General features: G+C 42.5%; 1 long non-coding RNA gene and 1 other non-coding gene across 2 annotated transcripts in view; both read right to left on the bottom strand.

Moving 5' to 3' along the window:
* Positions 1-3,032: 3,032 nt before the first annotated feature.
* Positions 3,033-25,504, bottom strand: part of LOC128780582 (uncharacterized) — a 46,691-nt gene continuing 24,219 nt past the window's right edge. The window contains exons 2-3 of the long non-coding RNA XR_008426499.2: positions 19,134-19,248; positions 3,033-3,833 (exon numbers count right to left, since the gene is read on the bottom strand). This is a non-coding gene — a long non-coding RNA (uncharacterized lncRNA). The remainder of the gene's footprint in view (positions 3,834-19,133; positions 19,249-25,504) is intronic.
* LOC112318724 (small nucleolar RNA SNORD16) lies at positions 25,014-25,112 on the bottom strand. Its single transcript, XR_002976246.1, has one exon. It is a non-coding gene; the product is annotated as a small nucleolar RNA SNORD16 (small nucleolar RNA).

Below are 25,504 nucleotides of genomic sequence, written 5' to 3' on the forward strand. Positions count from 1 at the left end.
GGAAGAAACACTGGCAGGGCGGTGCTGCATTTCATTCCCTGGACAAATTCCTGGCAAGCCTCTGTGCCTTGGACAATGGCTACCTTAGACTTAGAAGTCACTAGTGAGGTTGTGGAAGAACCTGTGGTAATATAGTGTTTTAAATTAAAAAATGAAGTTCAACTTTTTCTGATACAAAAGAAATTTAAATAACTGACTAGGTTGATTCTATGTAGACTGGTTTTGCCAATTACGTCCTATTTTCTACCAGCAGAACGGGCTAGATCTATGGCTCTACACTTTTGATGAAAATATATGCAAAACACATTGTTAAAGCAATTCCTCTGTGAAATCAGGGTTTTGACCGTAAGAGACACACTTACCTAACCCTAGGGTCCAGATACAAACGATGTACGATATACCAGAAATGTCATCATTCGCAACTATTTCAACTTCTGGTGACCACTACCTTAAACTAACATTTACAATATTCATAACCACCTCAGACTCTTTCCCGTCTGACCTCCTGCCAGTCCCTCTCAGGCTTCAGCTGACCCACACTCATGCTCCTAGGCGCTCCACCTGTGCATGTGCTTAAGCCAATTCCTGAATCAGAAATACTGTCCCTCCCATCTCTGTGTGTTGAATTCCTACCTAACACTTGCTTGATCTGTGGACCCCATTTTCATAGGTTAGAAGATTCTGGTATGGGAGACAGACACATAAGCAGTGACAATATGGTGTTACAGAGCTATGATGGGGAACCATGAGGTGTTAGGGACTCAGCAGGGAACCCTCCCTTTTTTTGGGTGGGGGGATATCACAGAAATCTCAGAGGAAGGGCCCAAAATCCAAGACCTACTAATAAAGTGCAGGAGCCAGCCTGACATTTTGCAGGGAGGGGAGACAAGAGGACTGGTCTGCGCTGAGAGAACGAAAGTGAGTTGAACTGGCACTGTTAAAGCAATTCCTCTGTGAAATAAGGGTTTTGACCACAAGAGACACACTTACCTAACCCTGGGGTCCGGATATAAATCCTGCCAATTCAATCTGTGCCATGTTTTTGAGAGAACTGTCACATTCTAGCAAAGGCCCAATTTAGAACAGGCCAAAAGTCAAGGGAGAGGTCATCTCTAGAAAAATTTTCCCTCACTATTTGCCAAACACAAACTGTCTGAACCCCAACATCAGTTGCTCCATGAATGGGTAGTCTTTTTATGTTGGATTAACCAGAAATAGCACTCAGTGAATACTCTCGGGATGTCTGTGAAGAAATTGACAGCTAGTTTGTATATGTGGCTTGTTCTGAGGGTGGAATCACCCCCTAAACAGACAAAATGAAGTAAGGAGAAGCACAGAAGAGAAAACATTGAGTTTTCAGGGACTGCCTCGGGCCACACGAGAGAATGAGCCTGGGAGGACTCAAGGTGCCTGGTTCTCACTGCTGCACCTCTGATCCCCAGGCAAGAGGCCCTGGGAGCGCCTTCCCTGAGAGATGAGCAACTCTCCACTTCATGCCGCCACTCGCGGTGCTGGTTCATTATCGAGCTACTCCTGTCTATGAACGACTCTCCTCTACAAATACATGAATAGAAGAGAGGTGAGATAGATGTGGCATTAGTCCTCAAATATTTTCTTTACTGGTCATGATTTGGTACCCAATGACTCTGTTCATTCAAAATAGAAAATATACTCAGTTTTCTAGTTGTCTACACAGCCCACCCATGTATGATCACAATGGAATTTTATTTTACTTCTCATCCCGTTTTCTTAGTTATCTTCTTCAAGCACCCATATGGGAGGGCTGACATTTTCTCTGACACTATTCACTGTGGCAGTAGAATCAGTAGGTCTCACTCATAAGGGCTTAGTTATTGAAGCACCAAAGGATGTCCTTATATATAAATGCTGACTGTACAGGGTCCGGCAGAAGTATCGCCTGCTTGAGTGTGGTTGGCAGGGTAATAATAGGGGTGTAATAATTTGTAGCTTTAATTTGAACATTTCACCTAAAATGTCATATGGTGTGCTTGAGTGTGATAAAAGATTTTGTAATAAAAAAGGGGTGTTATTTGTGCCGGACCCTGTATATGGAAATCATGTGGCATGGACCCCACGGACTACATAACCAGTGAGGTCTCAATAGGCTATATTGTTGGTTAAGTTACTTCATCTCTTTCAGGAAAACCATTATAAGCTCATTCCAGAATACAAAAACTTACTTCTGTTAGAAAGTTATTGTCAAGTTCCAAAGGGTCAGAACCGTGTTTGGTAACATTTTCCATTACAAATGTCTACGATCAGTAATACTATGTCTTTCCAGATGGGTGGGCCAGCTGTAATTCTGCTCTAAAATTCTGATATCTCCCGGCTCCCCAAGCATTTTCTGATTATTATCTTTGTATTTTTTCATTATTATTTTTTAACACTGAAAGCCAGGCTTTATTTTGGTTGTTAGCATCCAGTAGCACACCCCTGGGTAAGGGTCACGAGTCTCTCACCTTTTCGATGGTACACATTTGATATTAGTACACCTGGGAGGCTAAACCCAGGTAATAAAAGGACAACACAGAGAATAGATGATGGGCGTCCTTTCAACCTTGCAGCAGAGGCCCAGACACCCTGTCTCACTGCTGGCCCCACCAGCCATGCAGTCTGTCGGCTACGTGGAGGGATGTGGGGGACGCATGATGCCTGGCCGAGTGGGGCTGGAATCAAAACCAGGTAATCGCGGCTTAGAATGGGCTTGGCTTGGCTTGGACTTGGGAGATCCTATTCCTCCTCCCAGCCCACCCGACCAGCATGTCTTCTCAGTTCAGACGGCTAGCAGCAGAGGGCTAGGGCAGGGGTGAGGCAAGTTCTGCCCACCAGTGCAGCTCACTGACGTCCTCTTTGGGGTCTGAGAATTCAGTGAAAGTGAAGGACCCAGAAACATGCATATTCATATAAGATGGGGAATATACGCCGCAAACCCAAGGAGGGAAAGCAGCCAAATTGGAGGCCAATGTCAGTAAGTACAGGAGGAAAGGGATTCCTTTTCTTTTTTTCCCAGTTTTATTAAGATTCATTGGCATGCAGCACTGTGTAAGTTTAAGGTGGACAGCATAATGGTCTGACTTACGTGTAGTATGAAATGATCTGATTGTGGCCTTTAAAAAGTTTGCAACAATGGTAAAGGCAGGTTTATGTTAATGTATATAAATGTGTTTACAAATGGGCTTAGACCTTTGTGTGGAAAGGGTCTCAAGTCTTCTAAAAAAGAAATCTTCATGTAGATCAGAACAGACTTAAGTGTTTGGAAAACAGTAGCAGGGACTAGTGGCGATGACAAACCATGGCTAAGGCCACGTAATACCTCCTCACTCCCAGATTAATTTTGTTTCTGTCACCCTCTTCACTTTTAAAAGTGCTTTCATTCCGCAAAATCAGTCCCGTTGAGGAGAACAAATACACTGTGACTTCTGTTCCTGGTGCTTTTCTGTGTACAGTGGTGAAAAATACAGTTTCAGTTTTGGCCTTGCACCCGATAGACGTGTGAGTGTAACGAAGTGAATTATGCCTCTTCTCCCAAAGCCTCAGGTTTTCTTAAGAAGACACCTAAAAAACATATGTCACTTCATTTACGCCCAAGGACTCCTCAAAACTGAGGCCATTTTCCTGTAGAGGTTCAGTTTAGTTTCATGTTTGATGGGTTCATTGCATGTGAATGCTACCTTGGTGCCAGTCTTTCCCAGTTTGGGCCTCACCTGCAACGCAATCTCTTCTTCCCGGGCGGGGCCATGCGGAGTCGCGGGGCGTCCAGCAGATGGCGCCACAGCTGAATTTTAGTGAACTGCTTTCTATGCTAGCAGAGTCTGGAATAAACAGGAAGGAGAATTTTTTTTAAAGGATTCTAATTTTTAACATATCTTCCTTTCTCTTTGTCGAGTCAGAGGATATCTTTATTTTACTAAGTTGAAATTCATTTGAGTTGTTTAAAAATTCAGTGATTACGCAATCCCAAACACGATTTTTTTAATTTTTATTTTTTTAGGATTCCCACTCTTTCAAAGCACCCAAGCAGCAAGTTTTCAAGTATCAGAAACTATCACAAAAGCATAATGGTTCAGAAATGTTAGCAGGCAGTGCTGGCTGCCTTAAACACGGCCAGCAAGGCATGCCAGCGGGCAGCTTCGCTGGGCCGCAGCGGAAATGACTTTCTTGGTGAGCAGGGCGGTGGCAGGGGAAGCCCGGAAAACAGCGCCGTCTGCCGGTGGAAACGGGGAGCCAACGCCTGCAGCGTGCTCCTGGCCAGGGAACAACACGCCCGACAGACGTTCCAAACGTGGCTGCACTCAGGGCGCAGCACGGTGCTCCTCCACCAAACAAAACGGAAAGTCATGGGCCCAATCGGAGCAGCCTTTGTGTTGAGAAGAGAAACCTAGAGGCCCATAATGGTTTTAGTATACAATGTTTCAAAGGATTTGATTGTTTTTAATGCTTCCTAAAGCTCATTAAACAGGGTGGATTTGATTTTTGTGTTATAATGGTTACTTAGGACAATCCTGAAGGAGAGTGAAAAATAGAACCTGATAGGGGCTCTCTTTCATTTATCTTATCCTGCTTCAAGTTATTTACAAAATATTGAAAGAGATTATCAGGAGCAAATTGGAGAAAAAAAACAGGCAGGGGTTTGAGTTTCAAGGTGGTTGTGCTTACTTCTCACTATGGCCCCTCATTTTTATTCCAGGACTGTTGCAATGCCATTTTAGAGTCCCTCCTCCTCTCCCCACTTCCTTGTTCTCTTCACTCATTTGACAGGAGCCTCTGCAGCCATCTGCTTACAACACGTCATCGTCATCCACTGGGAGAGAATTGTGGTACCACCCTTCTCCCCCTATGGCTGAGCACACAGAAAGATGAATTGCGCTTCTGCTCTTGAGCCAGCGCGATTGCTGAGAATCGTAACCTGCAAGGTGATGCCAAAGTGCAGCTTCTCCGTTTTTTATGCTGCATAGAGCTTTATGTTGCCCTTCATTAAGCTGATGCTTTCTCTTACAAAGCTCCGTCCTTCAGTTTGCCCAGATGCTGTGCTGATAACGTTCTTGCCCCTTCCGTTTACAGAGACTCAGTGCATTAAATGTAAGAATCGTACATCTCTGGTTTTCTTCTAGTAAGGGAGTGAAGACCAATGAGTAGACATTTTGTAGAAGGCTACCTGCAAGAAAGTGATGGGGGCCCGGATCCAGCCACAAAGCCAAAATAACAGCATACTGTTTCTCCCCCAACCAATAAAAACACAAGGCTAGGAATCCTTTCCACTGAAGAAACGATTGGATCAGGCTAAGGGAACGTCCCTAAAATTGTGCTGTGCAGTGGCTCTTAAGACTATATCCTTTTGGACTATCCTGGGTGGAAATTTAAGATGCTAATGAGACGCGCACAGTACTGTTGCGGGGTGTAGACCTGCTGCACTTTGGCCAGCCCACCAAAGGAGAGACCTGAAAGGCCAACCAGGAAACGGACTCATCCAGGGCTCGATGTTTTTCTCTCACATCAGGGTTTGTCTCTCTCTTTCTCTCTCCTTTCCCTTCTCCCTAAAAATGAATAAATAAAATCTTTTTAAAAATAATGCAGCCTCGGCAGAGGTTCAGGAGCCACGTCCGCTTTCAGTGTGCACTCCCTCAATGCATCAAGGTTTGGTCTCTTCCATCTAAAAGCTTAATAAACTTACATCTAAAAAGCATCTAAAAGTGCCTCCCATGGTTTATATCTGGAGAAAGACAAGACCCCACCTTTCTTCGATTGGTAATAATTTGGACTAGTCATGCTGTTTATCAGTTCTCTGTTCTTTGACATGAAGATTCCCGTCTCCCATGAGAGCATAGCTATAGGCATAAATTATAGGCCTTGGTTCAAAACAGGGCCCTCTCCCTCATCCAGTAGCACAAGAAACTCCATAATTAGGAGCCCAGCTGGACCTGAAGGCTTCAAGGGTCCTGGAGAAGGCAGGCTGGGCTCCCGCTTCCTGTATGGGACCGCTTAGGCTGTAGTCTTCACAACCCGAGCAGGTGAGCATGGAGAGCTCAATGTTTGGAGGACAAAGAGCAATGGACATGTGGTAACTTGGTGAATCAGGGTGTTAAACTAAAATTTTTACTTCCACAGCTGAAAGCCTATTTAAAAGAAAGGCTTTATTATGCCATTGCTAGCAAAAGGAGGAGGAGAGGGAGAAGGAGACTGGTCTTAGGGCATGGACTCTAAGCCACCAGCAGCCTGGCTAGGTAGAAAAGACAGTATGTTCATTATCCTGGAGTTTTGCACATGTCTTTATACATCAAGTATGGGGGAGGAAGACGTAAGTCACTCTGAAAGGATTTACATTAGTTATAGACAAAGGGGTGGGAGAAGGTGAAGTGGGGCTAGTTCTAGGGTAGGTGCGGCAGAGTCCTCCAGGAAGAAGTGTCCATGCCTGTGCATTAGCTGTGGGTAGCAGATTGGAAAGTTCACGTGTAAATAAGTGTAAATGAGAACCAGAGGCTCCTGGGGTTCAATGGCACCTGGCTAACTTCTCTTTTGGATAATCTCAGAAATAACCACCTAGAAATTAATCCTAAATTTCAACCAATATACATGAAATGTGAGCAGTCTTTTGTCAGAGCTGGTCTACAGCTATTAACAGGCTAAATATTCTGTCTTTCACTCTCAGGCCATTGTGATTTTAATTTAGAATATCTCTGATTTTTTTTTTTCCTTGTCCAGGGACAGGACCCAAGACAATGCCTGACATTTGTTTATTTACAGGGACCCTGAAGTAAAGGAGAGGAACGTCTCCCTAAGTGTTACTGTATTATGAAAGTGTCCTTTGGGAGAGGATCCATGAACAGGGCGCTGATAACAGTAATATTGTGCAGGCAGGCACACACCTTCCCACATCCCCAGGACTGCTGAACCAAGAGTTACTGAACTAATCCGCAGGGTCCCAGCTCTAAGCCGCTCCTGCCGCAGTCCTCAGAGGGAGTCGGCTCAGACAAAGCAAATCGGCTTCTCCAGTGGGGAGGGGTGCCCGCCTTTTCTTTGTTCTTCCTTGGAAAGTGGGTTCTCTCTCAATTTCATACACCTGGTACATTTACCTCATGCAGGAGGGCAAAATAAATTCATTGCTAATAATGATTTGAAAAGCATATTTGGGGGGCCCTGAACTCTTGCCTGAGAAAAGCAGAGCCAATCTATACAATTCTAACATGCTGTAAGTTTTTATTCTGGGTTTCAAGGCAAAAATTTCAGAAAGTTGCACCTCTTTACCAAATAAAACTAAAAACAAAAAAAAGTTACCTTCAGAAAGGGTGGTAGAATCCCAATTAACCGAATCATTACATGTCCTGCTCCTTACACTTAAGAATCTCCTCTTCACAGAGGTATGATTTAACAAGCGGATTCCTTTGTCTGCTAAGAAATCCCTTTAGCTGTAAAAGGGCTCTCTGAAAAATAACCCCTTTTCACACTGTGATTTTTTTCTTATAAGAATGATTTAACATAGCTCCTTTAAACAATCAGAATGGTCTGTCCCCGATTTCGGTGTGGAATTAAGACAAAGGGTGCTTGTTCTTACATCAGGAATAAGCATGCGGCTCTCCAAGCACTCAGAGCATCTGCTGCCTGGACTGATTCTTAAACCAAAAGCTGCATGTGGCCTCTGCGCTTGGCAGCTGAGGTGGCCCTTTACGTCCGGCTAGGCCTGCCGGAATGGGTTTCCGCACACAGTGGAAAACGGGCTCTGTGGGTCCGAGAAAGCTTCCTGGACTGAGATGGGTGAGGCTGAACTTTTGGAAATACTGTGTTTATTTCCTGGGAATTTACTATCCCCGGCCCCCAATTGGACTTTCAGTCCCTTCATGTGGCATCCTCAGGCAATTAAAGACAGTTCCTACTCCTCAGGGATTTTAATCCACTCACTAAATACCAGCTATTTTCTCTGGAATAACAGACTATCTGCAAGTCTCTTCTCAGCCAAGCCCTAGGCCAAGCGGAGAGCAGCTGCTCACCAGCTTCTGGCGGCCTGGCTTCCAGCACTCTCAAGGGGAAGTGAGAGCAACCCCCAGCCAGGAAACCAGCCCTGCGTCAGCTTATGATCTAATGGCTCAGGTCCTACAGATGAGACCCAGGCCGGCTTCTAAAATAATCCCGAAGCTAGATAAGGAACACATAAGCAGGAGTTCAAGGTAATTAATGGAAAATTTTGATAAAATAGCCACTGGGCATGTATGTCCATAATACTACCCTGTGTTTATGTGATTATCTGTCGCCCGGAGAGCGTATTACCGAATGTCCCTCATTTGACAGGTACAAAGCCCTTCCCAGCGTCGGCCTCGCACACTGAGGCCCTTCGGTGTAGCACCTGCCAGCACTCCCTTATGTCTCACACAGCGGTCAGCGGGAGTGAGGCTAGCAGTAGGCACTCAGGGAATACTTGTTTAAAAAAAAAATTAAGGACCGAAGGAACAATGAATGGCTTTGCTTTATCCTGAGATTAGGCCTGCCTTTATTGTCACATCTGAGGAACCTGGACAGTGATGCTTCATACACAGAAAACAGAAGTGAGCGATCTGCAACTTCTCTGACTGACGGCGACAGCCGCTGGCGTTCCTACATGCCAGCAACTGTAAAAACCCTTTCCGTGTGTGCCCTCGTTTAAACCTCACCACGACGCTACAGGCTGAGTTTGCTATTATCACTGCCCTTATTTTACATATGACGAAACATCACCCGAGCCACACAACTGGTAAACAGCCACATCAGGACTTGAATCCAGAGAACTGTCAGTCTGCAGCGCCCCTGCTCTCCGGCGCAGTCCTGCTCCAGAGTATCTAGTACAGCATTCCTAGCCCCACGTGCCAACCATCCGTCTTTGAGGAACTGCTTCGCACCGTGGTGGCTGAAGAGGGAGGGAGAGACGGAAAGGGGCAAGCAAACACGGCTCATAACTTACATGTCTCAGCGTACGTGGTTTTGGTGGTTTTTCCTCTGCATTCTCATTGCATCATCACGGCACCCTGTCAAGTATGTTATTACTATTTCTTACACACAAGAAATATATCTCTGGAGAATGGGTGGGTTCAAAAAAGATAAATGCAAAAATTCTGTGCCCGAGGGGTGACAAATCTACTGAGGACACTGGGCCTGCTCTAGGCTTCTCCCCTCAGCTCGGAGTGCTGCGGTCGGTGCTCCTCACATTTCCTTCCTTTCCCACTTAGGAGCACTCCAATGAGCCAGAAAGCTCATGGCCATCTCTACGTAGCCCATAAAATAACCACGGTTAAATGTTGACTTGTGTCACTAGGGCATTTCGAAAGCAGAGGCGATGGGGAAAGGAAACAGTAAAAGCGACAGTGCATAGAATGCTATGTAACAATTAAAATCAGTGAATTAGATTTAAACATACTGCTGTGAAAAGATCTCCAGGAAGCACAGTAAGTTAAAAATTAAAAAAAAAAAAAAGAAAAGAGGCAAGTTGCAGAATAGGAAGTACAGCGTGGTAACACATGTGTTTTTAAAAGTCACACACACACACACAAATGATGCTAACGCACCCAGAGAACAAGTCGGTTATACCCCAAATTGATACCTGGTTTCTCTGGGGAGAGGACTGGGTCCGGGGTGAGGTGCACAGCATTGGCGGACTTTTCCTTTATTTCTATACAGGATAATTTATTCAAATATGTGTGTGTAAAAGGGAAAAAAAAAGGACAGAAAAGAAACAAGTGATGCTTTTAAAAATTAAAAGGTTAACAGCGTGCAGTAAAGGTAAGTGGTACAAACACACCACACCAAAACCCACCGTCTCATCAGGCCCCTAAAAGATCAAAGATTAGAAGAGGGTCCTCGTGGTGGCTTTATTATGATAAATTGGATGGTGTTTAAAGGGTAACGTCTCCTGAGCCCACCAGAAAGGCAGTGCTGAGAAGCACTGGGAGCTAGATGATCTGGGTTCAAGGCCTGACTCTGCATTTCTCTGTATCCTTAGGCTAACTTCTCAGGGCCTTCCTGTCCTTTATCTATGGAGTGAAGATAATAGTGACAACCTTCACAGGGTTCTTTGAGGATTAAGTGAGATAACACATTGGAAAAAATAGCAAAATCATGCTGAGACTCATAACTTATAAATTGTTTGTGTTTACTCTTTTCTCATTCTTTCTCTCCCACTTCAGAGAATTTTTTTTTCTCACACCTTTAAGATGCCTGAGTGCCCCACACTGAGGCAATGTTAAATGAACAAACCATTAGTCTTCAGGATAATATTTCCTGATAACAGATAGGCCTCTGTTATTTGAGTCTTCAGATTATGCACATGCAGAGCTTTTTAGCTTCAATAACCTGTATTCAGGTATTTTATTTATCTTAAGGAATATATTTATTTGATTCCACTTATAAAATATGCTCTTTTCCTGTGAAACCCACTTTTCATGCAAGAACTAAAATCTCCAAATCAGGTAGGTCATTGAAAAGCCAACAATATAATTTAATTTTGTTTGCATTTTAGATTAAGCTTATTTGTGGTCTTACTGAAATTTCAAGCTGCTCTGAAATGTCAAGAATCCAGTTATAAGCCTTTTAATAAAAGAGTTGTGAAATAAGAGAAACATTAATACTAACAGTAAATTAAACACAAAAGAGAAACACGAACAAATTAATAAATACAAGTTGCACACACGCAGCACAATGCCGCAGCACACGATGTAACTGTTTTCGATTAGAGCCTCACCTTTGAAACACAGCCATGTTCTCTTCTGCTTTTCTGGTTGTACACATGTTAAAAAGCTCGGGGACCTGAAGATTCCTGGTGTAGTATATAAGAATCTAGTTTAAGTTGTCTTGCAGTTTGAGTCCAGCAAGGATACATCTGAAGGAACTAATTCCAAGCACACAAAGCCCACAGCCCTCCCAAGCTCCTCCACCCTGTTAAACTGAGCTGTCATTTTAGAGCTGGGCGCCCATTGTTCACTTTCTTCTACTCTAATTAGACTTGACAGATTGCTCTTTCTAGCTAGACTGGCTGTTACCAAGAACAGACAGAAGAGATGAGGCTGACCTTGTCATCATGCCCTTGGGATCGGTGCCCCCTCCTCTCAGCCTAGCCCACAGACACTGAAAGGCAGACCCAGCAGCTCAAATCTGTTCCTCTTCTCCTCCACCAGCCTCATTCTTCTATGGCCCCCCGCAGTCTCAGCACAAATGACTTTTCTTACTTTCAATACTGCGAGACTCAAACCCTCGCAGGCTGTGGGAGTGGAATAAGTGTGCTCTAATATTTTTCATGTTAATACTCTGACCCTTGTATTTTTCTGCAGGCCTGGGGAACAAGCAGACCAGCTTTTCTAAGGGAAAGATACTGCAGTTGCGCCTGGAGCCAAGAATTATTGACTGCTAATGAAACAGAGCTCAGGAAGGACTGAGACCCTGTGTTACCTTCACATGTCCCTTGCTCTGCTGCCCTCAGTTTCCACATCTGTAAAATGCCATCGATAATTCTTCAACCTTTACCATACCAAACACATGTTATAGTGGTATTACATAAGAATTAGATAATAAAATGATAGAGCTGGAAATGATCTTAGAGATCATGTACTCCGATATCTTCACTTGGAAGATTAAAAAACATAGGCCAAAAGAGGGAGGTGACATGCACGGTGACATGAAATTAGTTCACAGACTTTAAACACCTGGCACTGAACAAATATGCTGCTAATCAGCATTTTCCAGTTATGCTATTCTTGACAATAAATCATATTGGCCAGGAAAGCAACTTTCTTTGAGAAAGAAGTTCTCCTTACCCAAGAACTATGTTTTCAGCAGTGTTTCCCTTTACTGAGAATCCATGGTCTTGTAACAGAACCTGAGTCACCTAAAGCCACAGGACTCTCGTAGGGGCACAGAATGCACTCCACAGGCTAGAGGTCTGGGGTCCTGCTACCTGAATCTGGCCTCAAGAACTGTGAGCAGCCTGGCTAGGGTGGCTCAGTGGATTGAACACTGTCCTGAGAACCAAAGGTCGCCATTTCGATTCCCAGTCAGAGCACATGCCTGGGTTGCGGGCCAGGTCCCAAGTTGGGGGACGTGTGACGTCTTACACATTGATGGTTCTCTCCCTCTCTTCCCCTTTCTCTAAAAGTAAATAAATAAAATCTTTAAGAAAAAGAAAAAGAGCTATGAGCAGGAGACACTGTTAGGAATTTCTTCTGGGAACAAATCTACTATTTCCTGGGTTGCAATGTAAACCTATTCATTTATTGTTAATTCACCTACTCATAATCATTTATTAAAAGCCCATTTTTTTTAACACACCTGGGGGCTGATAAGACTGGTATAACAAATAGGACCCAGCCTCAAGGGGCCTCAGAAAGAGTCAGCAGTGCAAACACTTATGTGCAGCTGGGCACTGGGGGTGTCAGGATGGAAGGAGGAGATGGTCAATTTTCCTTTGCTGGAATTTAAGGAATCAGAAAAAATATCATAGTGGAGATAGTACTTGAGCTGAGCTTTGGGAAGTAAAGGTTGTTTTCCAGGTGGAAGTGAGGCAAACAGATGGTATTCAGACAGAGAGTGAGCCCTGGGTTTTGGGGGCTAAAAAGGTTTTGGCCTGCATAGTATGAGGACAAAGATGAGATTGGAAATTTAGGTACAGATCAGTGAAAACATCATATGACAAAGGAAGAAGTTTGAATTTTATCGTGGCAGTTCGTGGGAACCATTGAAGAGTTTCAAGCAGGAAAGTAGCATGATCCAAACTGCATTTTGGAGAGATGGCTCTCATGGAGGTGTGGAAGACTGAGTGGGGAAGGGGTGGGAAGGAGCAAGACCCAAGGCGAAGAGACTGTCGGACTGCAAAAACTGAGGTGAGATGAGACGGCCGACCTGATCTCTTCAATGAGTCAATGGGGGGGATCAAAGAAAGAGACTATTTTTGTTTCCTCTTGGGAACTACATGCAACATGTGGCTCTTGTTTGGATCCTGATTCAAACCAACCAACTGTAAAGAGAAAACTTGGAAGACAGAGTTTTAGATAATATTAAGGCATTCTTGTTAATGTTGTCAGGTGTGACTATGGTAATACAATAAAATAACATAGTGAAGTGTTTATGAGTCAGATGTCATGATGTCTGGATTTGCTGTAAAATACGGTAGAAAGAATAGATGAAGTAAATATGGCAAAAGGTTAATAATTATTAAATCTAGATGATGGAAGTGTAGAGTTCATTATACTCTATGCCTATTTGAAATTTTTCAAAATAAAAAGCCAACCGTTTATGCAAAGGGTAATGAGAACCTAAATTAAATAAGTTATAATGAAAATGGAGAGGAGGACAGAGCTATGAGAGAGAAGAAAGGCAGAATTAACAACACTCAGTGACTGGTTAAAAGTGGTCACTGAAGTTGAGAAGTCACAGTGACTTCCAGGTTTTGGCTTGGGTGCCTAGGTAGATGGAGAAGAGCGTACCCTTTTGGGAATGTGGAATTGGAATTTAGTGAAACATTGAGTTATGCTGTCCAGCAGGCAGTTGGACACACAAGTATAAAGCTCAGGAGAGAGCCTGGGGCTGGTAGTGTGGATTTGTGAGCTGTCGGCTCACCAGCACATAAGAGGTGATTCAACCATTGGAAGAGCATACAAGTGAGAAGGGAAGACAGCTGAGGAAGAAGTCCAAGCCATACTTACATTTAAGAGGTGGGGAAGAGGAAGAATTTGCAAAAGAGACTGAGAAAAATGGTCAGAGGGGTATGAGGAGAAACAGGAAAAAATAATTTCTAATGACTCTGTCAAGAAACAATGGATCACACCTGACCGGTATGGCTCAGTTGGTTGGGTGTTGTCCAACAAACAGAAAGGCTGCCAGTTTGATTCCTGGTCAGAGCGCATGTCTAGGTTGCAGGTTCGGTCCCCATCGGAGCGTGTATGAGAGGCATCCAACCGATGTCTCTCTCTCCCTCGCTTTCTCCCTCCCTTTCCTTCTAAAAAATAAATAAATATATATATTTTTTAAAAAAGAAACAATGGGTCGAGAGACGCAAAGGCCCCAAGTTAAGACATGAAACCCAGTGGATTCAGCATCTGAGTGACAATTACCAAAGAACTTTCAGGAGAGTGTAATGAGGGGAGAGTGAGTGAAGTCTGGAAGATGGGGGAGGGCTGGATTGCATGTTCCTCACAGGAAGAGGGAGTTGGCAGGGAGGGGCTAGAAATGGTGGACAAATGGGCAAGCTCTGAGTCCAATGGGATGACCAATAGCCTCTGCTCAAGGGGGCGCACTAGAAGTGGATTGCTGAGCGGGGGTGAGAGGGGGGCTGAGGGAAACTCACAAGTTTCAGTTAAGGCAAGGAGGAGGAGGGTAAAGAGGTTAAGAATATAGGGATGGTACAAATGAAACAGTTCCAGAGGGCACTGTGGACAGCGTTTATAAGGGGGCCAGCAGTGCATGAGAATCAGGAGGGCAGAAGTGTATTCTTTTGACCTCTGGCTGGTGTATCTTCACAACCCCTTCAATGGTCTTCCACGTCCGATTCTCTCTATTCCATGTCATCTTGCTGGTATCAAATCTGGAAAGCACAGCCTTGCTCATGTCAAACTCTTGCCCCAAAACTTTCATTAGCTGAATTAAGTATAACATAGATTTTGAAAGCCCTTCATAATCTGATGCCAACCTGCCCAATCATTTTGGGTTTGTTTGCTTGTTTTTGTTTTGTTCTGTTTTCTTTTTCATGAATCTTCCTTCAAGAATGCCAGGCTATTCACTATTCTCTGGACATATTAATTACATAAAATATAGAAAAAGTTTGAGAAGTGTCTAGCATATATATGTTAGTTTTTGGATACTGAACTATATGATCCCCCTTCAACCATTGCATGTGGTTCTCTTTGCCCTAAAGTCTCTTTTCACTTTTCTTCACATCACACAGGAAGATCAGCCCAGGTGTCACCTACTCGAGGAAGTCTTTCTTGGGTTCTCAGGCTGGGCTGTGGGTGCCCTTGTCTGGGCTTCCTGCAGCACCCCCACCTTGCTTGACACTCAGCCTGTTTGAGCACTTATATGTCTGTTTCCCTCATTAGAGTATAAGTTTCCTGAAAACCAAGGCTGTTTTTTGGTTAGTTTTACCAAGCACAATACATGCTACTATATATAGTAAAAAAAAAAAAAAAAAAAAGAAAGAAAGAAAAAAAAAGAAAAGAAAAAATATATATATAAAACAGAACTTCATTCCCTTTCCTCTTTTCTTTAACTGCATTTTTATATAATGTATGATAATGTTTTCTCATGTGATATTCTCACTCTGCTCCTGAATGGCAGTGGACATTATTTTTGTCACTCCAGTGCTGCTTCCTGTTCTTCTGGCAAAAGGCCTGATTTTCTTTGCTAATTCTCTGCTCTTGGTCTTTGTGATCTGGATGGGGCTCCTCCCACCCATGGCCCTCAGGGTGGAGGACAAGACTCGGACCTAAATCAGCCAGTTATTGTCCATTCCTGTGACCTCACTGATTGGTTCGGGTGAGCATGAGCTCTAAGCCTTCCCACTCACAGCAAATCATAAGGCTTTCTTCAGAGTTACTGTTAGAGGGGTTCTCTCTCTCTCTTTCTGCCAGACGTGGATGGAGTGGGTAGGAGGGCTGGGCTGCTATAGTCATTTTGATACCTCAAGAACCAAGCTTGTTTGAGAACAAAAGCAATATTGGAGAGAAAACAAGAGAAAGAGAGATGGAAACAGACTCCTAGTGATGGAAACAGAGCTGAATTCAGCCATGAATTCAGGAAAAAAAACCCCACCAAACTATTGCTTGTCAGCTTGTGTTGTGTTTTCGGCAATTTGCAATAAAACCATCTTAACTTATATAATATTTGTGGGTATCTAGTACTTTGCTTGATACATGAGACACATTCAATGACTTGTGTGTTTAATAGATAAGTTGTTGTGAGGAATAGCAATTATTTATTTGTATAGGATAATTTAGCAATATGTACCTACAGCCTTAAAAAAGATTACCCTCCTGGAGACGGATGGTGGGGATGGTTGCCAGCAATGTGAATATACTTAACGCCACTGAACTGTACACTTAAAGATGGTTAAAATGGTGAACTTCATGTTATACAGGGCTCGGCAAAAGTAGGTTTACAGTTGCGAGTGACATTCTTTTGAGTTAATAAAGCTATTGTAACAATCATAACCTGCATGTCTTTTTCCATTTGAACAACTGTAAATCTACTTTTACCCACCCCTGTATATTGTATCACAATAAAAAATAAAGAAAGAAAAAGGTCATCATTAGACCAGAAATTAAGGCTTACAATCCAGTTGGTACATGAAAACATAGGACAGGAAAGCTTGCTGCACTTGACCAATAATACTAGTAATTTATTCTCTACTTTTAAAAATGTATCAGAGGACAACAAGTGCTGGTGAGGATGTGGAGAAAGGGGGACCCTTTTGCACTGTTGGTGAGAATGCAGACTGGTGCAGCCACTGTGGAAAGCAGTATGGAAATATCTCAAAAAATTAAAAATAAATCTGCCTTTTGACCCAGCAATCTCACTTCTTGGAATATATCCAAAGGAACCCAAAACAATAATTTGAAACAACATAAGCACCCTTATGTTCATTGCAGCGTTATTTACAATCACCAAGATGTGGAAGCAGCCCAAGTGTCCACCAGTAGATGAGTTGGATAAAAAAACTATGGGACATTTAAACAATGGAATTCTAGTGGGCCATAAAAAAGAAGAAAATTTTACCATTTGCGACAGTATGGATGGACTTGGAGAACATTATGCTAAATGAAATAAGCCAGTGAGAGAAAGACAAATACCATATGATTCCACTCATATGTGGAATCTAACTAAACAAACTGAACTAACAAGGAAAATAGAGACAGACTCATAGATAGAGAGCAGGATGACAGCTATTGGGGTGGGGAGGTTAGGGGTGGAGGGATCGAGCAAAAAGGGAAAAGGACTCATGGACATGGACAGCAGTGTGGTGATTGCTGGGGGGAAGGGATACAAGGGGACTAAATGGTACTGGAAAAATACAAGAAAGAAAAAACTAAAAAAAGAGAAATGTACCATAGGGAAATAACTAAATAAGTATACAAAGTATGTTTATCTGAGCATTATTTATAACATCAATAGGGATTGGCTAATAAAATTATGATACATTCAATAATTGAATATTATACAGTCATTAAAATGATTAAATTGATTTATATATCACTTTTTATGAGTATACATATCAGATGCTAAAATTGGAATTATATTAATATCAAATTATTTCACAAAAATAAGGCAAGACTTCTTATAAGATTTATGAATTGGAGCCAAATGGTTGGAAGGAAGAACACCCTCAGTAACTGGAAGGTGGTAAACTGCTCACTCAGAAAGAACTTACTGTGTTTCATTGAATTTTAGATCCCATTGGTTGTAAGATGCCCGATTTCAGAGGTGTGAAAATGTGAAAAAGTATATATTATAGAAACAACCAAATATAATACATTTAGGGGCAGAAAACTATGCGTGGACATGAGTGGGATAGAGGCAAATGGGACATGAAAATCGTTAGGTAAGGCACACTCAAGAAAAAGTGTTTTAAGGTTTATGGAATAAAATTATTTTACACCTAGTGAAAAGAAGCCAGAGAAAGGCTTAGGGGGGAGGGCTATAAAATGGGCACAGAAACATGCACTGAAAGTTATTTTTGTAACTAAACTGAAGGAAGCAAGCAGCTCTCCAGCTAATTTGGGTAACAGTGAGTGTTAATTCACCTCCATTTGTGAGGTTTCTTTCTCTATTTTGGCTTAAGTGGAGGCCAGGCTTGTAATTTTAGCTTCCCCCTCCCCTGTTTCAAGAAGGGGTTTGACAGCTGATGAGAGATAAAAAGGCATGGGAGCAATGAATTGCTAGTACTCGAGGAGAAGGATTATATTGTATGTCTACAGAATATAGGGAACTCAAGACTTCCTCTAAAGAGTGTTCTGTATCACTTCCATCTTGTGCAAAGCTCTCAGTGAGCATTATTCTGTTACAAAACTACTTCTATCCAAGCAGCCTCACAAGTTAGGAATTTGACCAGCTGTTCATTAGGAAGTGGGCTAAAAAAATGTCAAGCATTCTCTCTCCCTCTCCCTCTCCCTCTCCGTCTCACAGATTTCAGTGCTTAGCAATACACCATATATATGCTATTTACTCACAAAGATTGTTCCTTATTTTCAGTTATTTCTGTCTTCCATAAAGTGGAAAGCGTTAGGGAAGACAAATTGCTCTTAGTTGTTACTGACTCACAGTGAGTTCAAGCCAGGTGCCCAGGGCCACTGCCTCCAGCAACTGCTGCATCCAGAACATCATTTTAGGGTCCTACCACTTGATATAATTATTGACCACAGACAGAGGGACTTAAAAAGCCACAGGTGTGGCTCTAGGCAAAATGCATTGGTAAATAAATTTACCTCATAGGATATCATGTCTAGAAGGAAAGCTAAAGCCCTGAATTTCGAATCTTTTATAAGCAACAAACTCACATTAGGAGCTTTTGAAACATCTCAGATAAGGTCTCAGGTTGTAAATTTTTCAAAAAGCTTCACAGGAAATTCTGCTGTACATTAAAGGCTGAGAGTCACTGTTCTAAACCTATTCCTCTTATTTTACAGATGGTAACCTGGGGCCCAGAGAGGCTGCTGACTTGCCCAAGATCACATACCTGGGTAAAAGCAGAATTGAGACTAGAACTCAGACCTCCTGATTCCTGGCCCAGGATCTTTATTCTTACTCTAGCATCCTGTCCCACTGACTGTTTTCCAAATATTTACTGTTGTTCCTTCCTAGTACATTTCAAAATATATAGTTTAACCATTGGTTATTTAACCAAATCATAGTTTCAAATTCAAATCTAGCATTTATGAGAGAACCAAGTACTGTATAACTCCATTTATACTGAAATGCCCAGAACTATTAATTCCGTAGTGATAGTGATTATTAAATTACCGGGAACTGGGGGGAGGGGATGGAAAAGGTTTTCTTTTTACGGTAATGAAAATGTTGTAAAATTAATTGTGCCCTGGCCGGTGTGGCTCAGTTGGTTGGAGTATCATCTCGTAGGCCAAAGAGTTGTGAGTTCGATTCCCCATCAAGACACATACCCAGGCTTCAGGTTCAATGCCTTGTCGGGGCGTGTACAAGAAGGCAGCCAATCAATGTTTCTCTCTCACATCGATGTCTGTCTGTTTGTCTGCCTCTTTCTCCTTGCCTCTGTCTCTGGAAGCAATGAAAAAAATGTCCTCGGGTGAGGATTAAAAAGAATTAATTGTGAAAATGATTGCACAAGTCTGTGAATATACGAAAACAACACTGAATCGTATGCTTTCAAAAAGTGAGTTGCATGGTATATAAATTATATTTCAATAAAGCTGTTAAAAATCTAGTACTAACTTCTCACTGGATTTTGAAAAGTTTAAAACTTTTATTTATTTCATTCTTCAACATTTCTCTAAAAGTACAGGCAGGCTCCAGATGAGTCTTATCAAGTTTCGATTCCTACTTGGGTCCGTTTCCCAGCATCCTGCACCCCAACAACAGATTAATCTTTCCAGAGCTTAGCCTGGCACTTAGGATCCTTGTTATTCATACCCCCAGGCTCTGTGCCTTTTCCAACATTGTTCCCTTCACTGAGAAGGCCAATTTGTCTGTTCAAGGCCTAGTCCATATGCCACCTCTTCAAGGGCCTTTCCTCTCCACCAAACTGGAAATGGCCTGCCTCCTGGCATAGAAAAGGTGACTTTTTGACCAAATGTTTTGATATCATGTAAAAAGGATCATCAGCCTTCCAGCTTGAAATCTTTGGGCCCTTACCACCCATCAGTGACCCCTTTCAGTAAGTTAATGCCATATTTAATTTTTCTTATTTCAGCACTCCAGTCTAGCACCAAATTCTGTATCTGTTATTTTGTTTGATTGTTTTTTACTTTCTTCTGCCCATTCAGCTATCCCTTACTGCCTCTTTTTCCCACTCCCTCACTCCCATCCCTTTTCCTCCCTCCTCCCTTCCAATTTGGCTGACTCTTGCTAAGTATTGGGACTCTGGGAAAATGTTATCCTTTCTGGGAAAGCTTGTCTGACACCTCCCCTAACCCTTAGGATGGTGGCCAAACTAAAGTACTGTAATGGCAAGGGAAGTATAGAGAAACAGGTAAATTTAAAAAGTATTAAGGAGACAAAATTGGTAGAATTTGCTAATGTGAAATAAACATAAAAATAAATCATAAAGCTCTGCCTGGTGTGGCTCAGCAGATTCAGTGTCAGCCTGTGAACCAAAGGGTCGCCAGTTTGATTCCCAGTTGGGATGAATGCCTGGGTTGCGGGCCAGTTCCCCGGTTGGGGGAGTGCGAGGGGCAACCAACTGATGTTTCTCTCGCACATCGATGTGTCTCTCCCTCTCTTTCTCCCTCCCTTACCCTCTCTCTGAAAATAAATAAATAAAATATATTTTAAAAAATATTTAAAAATAAATAAATAAATCATAAAGATCAAACAGAATAATCAGTGAACTTGGGAATAAGAACTGGTAACAATTTAGAGTAATTTCGTAGTATTTATGTCATCTAAATGACGTAAAAGCTTTATGCCATCTAAAAATTTCATAAGATGGATGAATCCTCTCTATCCTGCCAAACACATCCCTTTCCTAATATTGCTTTATTGATCCAAGGCATTTAATGACTCCTTGCTAATGTACCAAGCCTAAACTCTGCTTTGCTTCAAAGGTCCTCAGAGCTGGTCCAGCCCTTCCCATCAGCTCCACCCAGCTGTGGTCAGGCTGGCTGCTTCATCCTCCCGCACAGGTCTTGCTCACTCCTGCTTCTAGCACTTTCTTAACCCCCTTGCCTGGGGCAGTACTTTCCCTACGCACATCTCAGGGACCATTCAAAACTCAGGTACACGAAATCCTGCCTGCCAGGTCTATGCTTCCCTGTGCCTCTGAATTCCTGAAGCATTCATAGTTGATAGCATCCGATTTAGCACTTAATTATACATGCTCATCTAACATAGTTTACAGCTGTTTTAATGTGTGTTAGTCATGTTTCCCCAACTAGATTATAAATTTATTGAGGGTGGGAACCATGAATTATATTCTTTAAGATCCTAAGTTCTGGAATCAAACTATGCTCAGATCCCAGGTCTTCAACTTGTTAGCTATGTGACATTAGACAAATGGCTTAATTTCTCTATGACTTAGTCCCTAATATTTAAAATGGAGATAATAAAAGGACCTGTCTTACATGGGGTGGCTGTATGACTACACGAGGCAATTAATGTGCAGTGCCCAGCAGATGCCGGACACATTGTAAGAACTCAATAAACATTAGCTATTACTATGTATTGTCTCTTACATTACTTAGCATATCATTGAACATTGAGTAGATGCCTAAACATTATTTTTGGCTGATTTAGTAGGTTGCATATGCATCTCTTTTAGATGTCTAAAAGAGTCTGAGCCCTGGCCAGGCAGCTCAGTTGGTTAGAGCGTCAGCCAGATATACCAAGGTTGGGAGTTTGATGCTGGCACATACAAGAACCAGCAATGAATGCATAAGAAGTGGAACAGCAAATCGATGCTTCTCTCTCTCTAAAAATTAATAGGTGAAAATTTAAAAAAAAGAAAGAAGAAGCAGCTGGCACTGACCGATATCGCTCAGTTGATTGGGTGTTATTACACAAAGTGAAGGGTCTCTGGTTTGATTCCCAGTCAGGGCACATGCCTGGGTTATGGCCTGGTCAGGGTGCATGCGAGAGGCAACCGATCAATGTTTCTCTGACATATCGATGTTTCCCTCCCTCTCTTTCTCTCTCTCTCCCTTCCCTTCTCTCTAAGAATAAATGAAAATAAATAAAATCTCTTAAAAATCTGAAACGCTTGTGTTTGGGCATAAAGGGTGCATTTGTACAGACCATAATTATTTCTAAGTGTTTATCAGGACAATTTTACTTCCCAAGTTTTGAGGAGGATCTTATCATTGCTTTCATCTGTTCCATCACCTGGGTCCTGGGGCCCCAGTGAGGAAATCAAGAGAATTATCTCCCTCACTTCCTGAGGAAACAAGGGATGGGCATTAAATGGCAAGATAGAACTCAGGTGCCTAGAGTATTCTGGGTGCCAAGTACCAGTTGTCTGCTAAGAATCCGTACTAAAGAGTCTCCATTTGTGTAGTTTCCTGTGTTTGATTGTATATACCTCAAAGAAACAAACATAAATTGGCCTGTTGGTAGCTGAGGCGACAGTATGTCTAGTAAAGTACAAGGCAATAATAAAGGTAAGAAGATAATTAAAGACCCAAGGCAGAGCTCTGGACACACACTATTATTATATTTTATAATATACCAATTACCATGTATGCCCCCCCCCCAATATGCTACAAACTAAATGGCTTCAATCTCTGTATCTGGAAGAGCCTAAGCCTGAGCCCAAGCAGTCCCGGAAGCATCCTGGTAAAATCCTTGGGACTCAGATTGCTATGGAGAAAATAAATTATCATTATGGGGAAGGAATATGAGTCTATAGCAGCTGCTACTGCATAGACAGTCACCTATACCATCACGAAAGATCATAGAATGTGAACTGCTTGGTAAAAAAAAAACTCTTTGGGTTCTTTTCTCTTCTTTTACATTTAAGTGTCATATTTTCCAAATGAAAGATTAAAATGTAAGGGCTGATTGGAAAATGGAACTGACTTATTTACTTGAGGATATGAAGATGCAAGACACGGTAGCTAGAAGGCAATTGCACTGAATCACAATCCCGCCCGCTGCTGATGGTTCCCTTTGTCCAGAACCTCTTAAAGTGATGGATGAGAGGCCACATCTGTTGTGCAAGGTGGGCATCATATGCAAATGTGGTCGGAGGCCAGGGCTATCAGGAGAAGAGTGAGCACACCTGGCATCCAGCTTGGTTCTGTCACAAACCTGGCTCTGCCTCTTTGGACAGGTCATTGAACTTTTCTGGCCCAAGTTTCCCATCAGTAAGATGAGAGTGAGGGACAGGGATATTATCTCTAAAGCTCTTTCAACCGTGGTATTTTATTCCTCTATTGAGTCGAAGAAAACCTATGCATTATTCTGCACTTTAGATCACTATCTCCCATCCACCTTTCTCCCTTCCCTCCTCCCCTTTCTCCCCCTCAGACCTTCCCAGCAGTCACACCATGTCCCCTTCTCCCTCTGATTTCACTTCAGAATTTCAAAAATATTTCCAAGCCTAAAAATATTGGTTACAATGATGTGCTCCTTACAGCTTTCCCCACTGTTGCTGTCTAGAAAGCGTTTAGTGAAATCCGAATTTAAATTTGTGGTTTCGGAGGAACAGAGTGGATGCTGATACCGAACAGCTAGCCACGGGACTGTCTTAGGGCAATTTCCATGCATGAGCTGAGCAGTAACTCCACACAAAGTTTATGAACACACTGCTTCTCTATCTCCCTTAAAATGGTTCCTTAGAATGAGGATTTCTCTAAAGTCTCCATAATTGTTCTAAACCATGCTAGGTCTTTCAGTACCGCCCTCTGACGTGATTTCTGAGCAGGCAGTCAGCGTGAAAAAGGACTGGGTCAGCTTTCTTTGTGTGTCGGTGCTGGGCAGCACAGCTCCTTTGGGATGTCTCTTGGCGTCCAGCCAGATTAGCTATCAACAATAAAAGCTTCTCTTTGTGCTTCCAGTAAGTCATAAATAAATCTCCTCCATCCCACCTGCTTTCTGAGAAGAGCTTCAGTGTGTCCTTTACTTTGGGTAAAAAAAAAAAAAAAGATATGATTGCTGCTTTAAATGTCCACTAAGCAATTGTTCCTTTTCATTGTTTCCCTACTCCCAACATTTAGATGTGTAATTTGAGCTACAATCCCTCCCTTTGGTGGCCAGGTTTTTAGACTGGACTGCTTTCCCATTTTATGCTAATTGCCTTTTTGAAGCTGCTCAGCCCTAAGCAATCCTCCTGTGTATTGAAAGTGTTAGTTGTAGAAGAAGGGCTCGTTACCAAGCAGCAAGGAAGGCATACCCTCCAGCGGGGCAACACCACGCAAGGAGCTGGGGCAGTGACCTACCTGGCAGTGGCTTCAAGAACTCTAGTAAACATCCCCAAAGGTTGAGAAAGCCAGGACTGCTGGCCTCCGCGGGAGTACCAGGCACCAGGCCGGTATTAAAGGAAGAACAAAATAGAGTTCCTGTTTAGCTAAACAAGAAAATAGTCAATCTCAGCTGCAGCCCAAACAGGTTGGATTCCTTACACACCTCTCATGAAAAACCTCCACTGAAACATTAAGCCCCACATCACTGTTCCAAGGTAAACATTAATCCTATTTTCCAGCAAGATGCAGAATGAGGTCAAGAACATTATTTTCTACTGAAGTCAATATTGGAATTAAAGAAATCTGCTGAATTCATTCTCAATCCTATATAAATGAGTCATTCCAGCTGATTTAACGTTGAGGTCATAGGAGCAACATGTTTCCCGCGGCATTAAAAATGAACGTAGGGATTTTTCCTCCCTCTATCACATTCCACCGGCCAAGTAAGGGGCCCAGAAGGACAGAGTGAATATTACCAAAGAAAATCTCCTTCAGTTCCTATAAAGGGAATAGATTTCTGTGTTTGTCCATTCTTCCTTGTCTCGTAATGCCAAACTCTGCAAGAAAACTTCGCACACGTTCCCACAGTTCAGACAGATTTTTACATGACTTTTTAAAAAAAGATTTTATTTATTTATTTTTAGAGTGAGGGAAAGGGAGGGAGAAAGAGAGAGAGAGAGAAACATCAGTTGGTTGTCTCTTCTATGACCCCAACCTGCCCCAACCGGGGACTGAACCCGCAACCCAGGCATGTGCCTTCATCAGAATCAAAGCGGCGACCTTTTTCTTCGCAGGACAATGCCCAACCAACTGAACTACACTGGTCTGGACAATACGACCTTTTTAAAAGTTATAAAATATTTTATATAAACATAAGATATAAGTAACATAAAATACTATTTTTTTTTTTGCTCAGTAAGAATTTTTGTCACCCTTCTGAACCAGCTTACTGACAGCAGGCAACTGTTGCTGAGAAGAGAGTAAGATGCAAATTATGACTTCACAGCAAATAAAATTCATTTTAAATCATAATAATAAAACCAGTGTTCATGAACCCACCACCATCTCAAGAGGCAGATCACGAAGCTCCCTGTGGTTTCCCTGTATGGCACTCCCTGTCTCCCCCACGGAAGAATGTGCTTCTCAATCTCTTGCTTTTCTTGATAGCTTTGCTACATATATATGCATCCCTGGACAAAAGAGTTTAGTTCTGCTTGCTGTCTGTATTAGTTTGCTAGGACCGTTATAACCAAGTACCACAAACTGGATGCCTTAAACAATAGAAACTTGTTGTTTCACATTTCTGGAGGTTAGAAGTCCAAGGTCGAAGTGTTGGTAGGGTTAGTTGCTTCTGAGGACTGTGAGGGAATAAGCTATTCCAGGTCTTGCTCCTTGACTTG

Source organism: Desmodus rotundus, chromosome 3 (genome assembly GCF_022682495.2).
Source record: "Desmodus rotundus isolate HL8 chromosome 3, HLdesRot8A.1, whole genome shotgun sequence".
NCBI classification, from domain to species: Eukaryota; Metazoa; Chordata; class Mammalia; order Chiroptera; family Phyllostomidae; genus Desmodus; species Desmodus rotundus.